The following is a 6,000-nucleotide window of genomic DNA, read 5'->3' on the forward strand; positions in this document are numbered from 1 at the left end:
AAGGACGTCCACCCATTTCTTCTGATACATGTTGGCACCAATGACACGGCAAGGAAGGACCTACCGACAATCTGCAAGGACTTTGAAGAGTTGGGGAAGAAAGTAAAGGAACTGGATGCACAGGTAGTTTTTTCTTCTATCCTTCCAGTAGACGGGCATGGCACCAGGAGATGGAACAGGATCCTTGATGCAAACAACTGGCTAAGACGATGGTGCAGACAACAAGGATTTGGATTCCTGGACCACGGTGTGAATTATTGGTATGATGGACTCCTCGCCAGAGACGGACTACACCTCAACAAACCTGGGAAACACACATTCGCCAGAAGACTCGCTACACTCATCAGGAGGGCGTTAAACTAGAAGAAGAGGGGACGGGAAGAAAAACATTAGACTCGAACAAAGACGACCCAGGAAAACATACTCTGAAGGGAGGTAAGAACATTTCTAAAACAATCCACAGTGAGGAGATTGGAACAAAACAAAATCCTCTAAACTGCATGCTCGCAAACGCCAGAAGCCTGACAAACAAGATGGAAGAACTAGAAGCAGAAATATCTACAGGTAACTTTGACATAGTGGGAATAACCGAGACATGGTTAGATGAAAGCTATGACTGGGCAGTTAACTTACAGGGTTACAGTCTGTTTAGAAAGTATCGTAAAAATCGGAGAGGAGGAGGGGTTTGTCTCTATGTAAAGTCTTGTCTAAAGTCCACTTTAAGGGAGGATATTAGCGAAGGGAATGAGGATGTCGAGTCCATATGGGTTGAAATTCATGGAGGGAAAAATGGTAACAAAATTCTCATTGGGGTCTGTTACAAACCCCCAAATATAACAGAAAGCATGGAAAGTCTACTTCTAAAGCAGATAGATGAAGCTGCAACCCATAATGAGGTCCTGGTTATGGGGGACTTTAACTACCCGGATATTAACTGGGAAACAGAAACCTGTGAAACCCATAAAGGCAACAGGTTTCTGCTAATAACCAAGAAAAATTATCTTTCACAATTGGTGCAGAATCCAACCAGAGGAGCAGCACTTTTAGACCTAATACTATCTAATAGACCTGACAGAATAACAAATCTGCAGGTGGTCGGGCATCTAGGAAATAGCGACCACAATATTGTACAGTTTCACCTGTCTTTCACTAGGGGGACTTGTCAGGGAGTCACAAAAACATTGAACTTTAGGAAGGCAAAGTTTGAACAGCTTAGAGATGCCCTTAATCTGGTAGACTGGGACAATATCCTCAGAAATGAGAATACAGATAATAAATGGGAAATGTTTAAGAACATCCTAAATAGGCAGTGTAAGCGGTTTATACCTTGTGGGAATAAAAGGACTAGAAATAGGAAAAACCCAATGTGGCTAAACAAAGAAGTAAGACAGGCAATTAACAGTAAAAAGAAAGCATTTGCACTACTAAAGCAGGATGGCACCATTGAAGCTCTAAAAAACTATAGGGAGAAAAATACTTTATCTAAAAAACTAATTAAAGCTGCCAAAAAGGAAACAGAGAAGCACATTGCTAAGGAGAGTAAAACTAATCCCAAACTGTTCTTCAACTATATCAATAGTAAAAGAATAAAAACTGAAAATGTAGGCCCCTTAAAAAATAGTGAGGAAAGAATGGTTGTAGATGACGAGGAAAAAGCTAACATATTAAACACCTTCTTCTCCACGGTATTCACGGTGGAAAATGAAATGCTAGGTGAAATCCCAAGAAACAATGAAAACCCTATATTAAGGGTCACCAATCTAACCCAAGAAGAGGTGCGAAACCGGCTAAATAAGATTAAAATAGATAAATCTCCGGGTCCGGATGGCATACACCCACGAGTACTAAGAGAACTAAGTAATGTAATAGATAAACCATTATTTCTTATTTTTAGGGACTCTATAGCGACAGGGTCTGTTCCGCAGGACTGGCGCATAGCAAATGTGGTGCCAATATTCAAAAAGGGCTCTAAAAGTGAACCTGGAAATTATAGGCCAGTAAGTCTAACCTCTATTGTTGGTAAAATATTTGAAGGGTTTCTGAGGGATGTTATTCTGGATTATCTCAATGAGAATAACTGTTTAACTCCATATCAGCATGGGTTTATGAGAAATCGCTCCTGTCAAACCAATCTAATCAGTTTTTATGAAGAGGTAAGCTATAGGCTGGACCACGGTGAGTCATTGGACGTGGTATATCTCGATTTTTCCAAAGCGTTTGATACCGTGCCGCACAAGAGGTTGGTACACAAAATGAGAATGCTTGGTCTGGGGGAAAATGTGTGTAAATGGGTTAGTAACTGGCTTAGTGATAGAAAGCAGAGGGTGGTTATAAATGGTATAGTCTCTAACTGGGTCGCTGTGACCAGTGGGGTACCGCAGGGGTCGGTATTGGGACCTGTTCTCTTCAACATATTCATTAATGATCTGGTAGAAGGTTTACACAGTAAAATATCGATATTTGCAGATGATACAAAACTATGTAAAGCAGTTAATACAAGAGAAGATAGTATTCTGCTACAGATGGATCTGGATAAGTTGGAAACTTGGGCTGAAAGGTGGCAGATGAGGTTTAACAATGATAAATGTAAGGTTATACACATGGGAAGAGGGAATCAATATCACCATTACACACTGAACGGGAAACCACTGGGTAAATCTGACAGGGAGAAGGACTTGGGGATCCTAGTTAATGATAAACTTACCTGGAGCAGCCAGTGCCAGGCAGCAGCTGCCAAGGCAAACAGGATCATGGGGTGCATTAAAAGAGGTCTGGATACACATGATGAGAGCATTATACTGCCTCTGTACAAATCCCTAGTTAGACCGCACATGGAGTACTGTGTCCAGTTTTGGGCACCGGTGCTCAGGAAGGATATAATGGAACTAGAGAGAGTACAAAGGAGGGCAACAAAATTAATAAAGGGGATGGGAGAACTACAATACCCAGATAGATTAGCGAAATTAGGATTATTTAGTCTAGAAAAAAGACGAATGAGGGGCGATCTAATAACCATGTATAAGTATATAAGGGGACAATACAAATATCTCGCTGAGGATCTGTTTATACCAAGGAAGGTGACGGGCACAAGGGGGCATTCTTTGCGTCTGGAGGAGAGAAGGTTTTTCCACCAACATAGAAGAGGATTCTTTACTGTTAGGGCAGTGAGAATCTGGAATTGCTTGCCTGAGGAGGTGGTGATGGCGAACTCAGTCGAGGGGTTCAAGAGAGGCCTGGATGTCTTCCTGGAGCAGAACAATATTGTATCATACAATTATTAGGTTCTGTAGAAGGACGTAGATCTGGGTATTTATTATGATGGAATATAGGCTGAACTGGATGGACAAATGTCTTTTTTCGGCCTTACTAACTATGTTACTATGTTACTATGTTACTATATTATGCACTTTATATTTTGACTATAGACAAATAAGGTAACCATAGTTATTTGCACATGCAGGGTACTGTCGCAATATATAATGCAGGATGCACTTTATTTTACACTAGATGGTGGCCCGATTCTAACGCATCGGGTATTCTAAAATATGTATTGTAGTATATCGCACAGGACATGTAGTATATAGCTCAGCCCACATAGTATATAGCACAGCCCACGCAGTATATAACACAGACCACGTAGTATATAACACAGCCACGTAGTATATTGCCCATCCACGCAGTATATTGCACAGCCACTTATATAGCACAGGCTACGTAGTATATAACACATGCCACGTAGTATATAAAACAGCCCACGTAGTATATAGCACAGGCCATGCAGTATATAACAGCCCACGTAGTATATTGCCCAGCCACGTAGTATATAACACAGCCCATGTAGTATATAACACAACCACATAGTATATAACAGCCACGTAGTATATAGCACAGCCACGTAGTATATAACACATCCCATGCAGTATATAACACAGGCCATGCAGTATATAACACAGGCCATGCGGTATATAACACAGCCCACGCAGTATATAACACAGCCCACGCATTATATAACACAGCCCATGTAGTATATAGCAATGTGGGCACCATATTCCTGTTAAAAAAATAATTAAAATAAAAAATAGTTATATACTCATCTTCCATCGGCCCCCGGATCCAGCCCAGTTGTTTAGCGATGCTCCTCGCGACGCTCCGGTCCCAAGAATGCATCGCGGCAATAACATGTGATGATGTAGCGGCCTCGCAAAACCGCTACGTCATCTCCGGTCATTGCCGAAATGCATTCTTAGGACCGGAGCATCGCGAGGAGTGGGAAAGGCGCCGGAAGGTGAGAATATAATGTTTTTTTTATTTTTTTAATTATTGTTAACATTATATGTTTTTACTATTGATGCTGCATAGGCAGCATCAATAGTAGAAAGTTGGTCACACAGGGTTAATAGCAGCATTAACGGACTGCGTTACACCGCGTTATGCCGCGGTGTAACGTAGTCCGTTTAATGGACTGCTAAAACCCTATGTGGCCGCTGACTGGCGGGGAGTATGGAGGGGGCACTGACTGGAGGGGAGTAGGGAGGGGCCAATTCGCGGGCGGACTGTGCCTGTCGCTGATTGGTCGCGGCCAGGCGGCCGAGACCAATCAACGACCCGGGATTTCCGCGACAGACAGACGAAAGTACCCCTTAGGCAATTATATATATATATAGATTGCAGACAATATGCACAGCTGTGTTTAAATTTACTAGGTCCGCCTTCAATAGATTGTTGGGTGTCTTTCCTGCTACTTTATTACTGTCACTGGCCTTTGTTTTCATTCCCAGCTTTTCACCTGTTTGAGAAATCCCTTTTGTTACTGATTGTATATCTTTTTAATTTTAGTAGCAATAGAAAAGGCTGAAACCGCGCATAAGGGAATGAAACCTGAGCACGTGAAGAGATACCAAAACACATGTATAGATAATATATCTACAGGAAGACTGCTGGAAGCCATGTGGCCCCTCTCAAAGAGTGAGCAATGGTGCAAAGAGCCCAATGAGGGTTGCTAATACACAATGGCACACAATAGGTAATGATATAAGAGGCCCACTCAGAGTTAATGTGGTTACCATATGATACGGTGTTGAATAGTATATATAAGTATGTGCACCAATGTGATAGATGACGCAATGTCAGAGGTGCGGTTGCACGTCGGGTCTTGTAGTAAGGTGCCCGACATCTGGTGAATAGATAGGTAGGCAAACCTGAGAATGCTGCAGCACAGTGGAGCTGTGAGGAGGCTATGTAGAGCCAGGGAAAGCCACGGCCTGTGGCGTCCCTGGATACGAGCGAGGGGGAAGATGGCCAACAGGAAACTCATCGTGTGACGTCACAGCTTCGAAGCGGCACTGGGACCAGACTGCTACCAACAGACTTAGACACCCATCCATGGGAAGCTATACAGATTGAATACTTAACTCTGAAAGGGGATGCACGCAGCCTTTTTGTAAAAAGTACAAGAGGTTACAGCAAAACCAAAAAGCTGAGCTCAACTATAAGCATTGTAGGGTTTTGTACTCAGCTGTGGTTGAGGTAGGCACAGGAAGCGGTTTAATAAAAAATGTCCAGTCAGGTTTATTAACTCCAAATACCTGGTTAAGTACAAGCAAACAAAAGATAGCCTACTCCGGCACAAAATGAAAGGAAACAGAAAATCAACAGTCCATATATCACTGCGGATCCACCCGCTCATGTCAGTGTCTTTAGCAAATACACTGGCAGCCTTCACACCTCCAGTCACAGACCCTGAATGACACACTCAGTCTCCATTTTATATGCCAAACCACGCCTCTGGGGTGAGGATATGTGAGCAGTCATTCCCATCTATCTCTTTTGACTGCTCATATAACCTGGCCCTGGAATGGCCTAATAACTCTCTCAGCACTATAGGTGCTGGAGCCTGCTTTCCGAGCTCACATCACCAAAGCAATGCGGCTGGCCAGTCACAGAAATGCCAGTAGCCAACACTGCTACGGCATTACTGTGTATGGCAGGCAATCCATGCAT

This window comes from Ranitomeya imitator, chromosome 6 (genome assembly GCF_032444005.1).
Source record: "Ranitomeya imitator isolate aRanImi1 chromosome 6, aRanImi1.pri, whole genome shotgun sequence".
Lineage (NCBI taxonomy): Eukaryota > Metazoa > Chordata > Amphibia > Anura > Dendrobatidae > Ranitomeya > Ranitomeya imitator.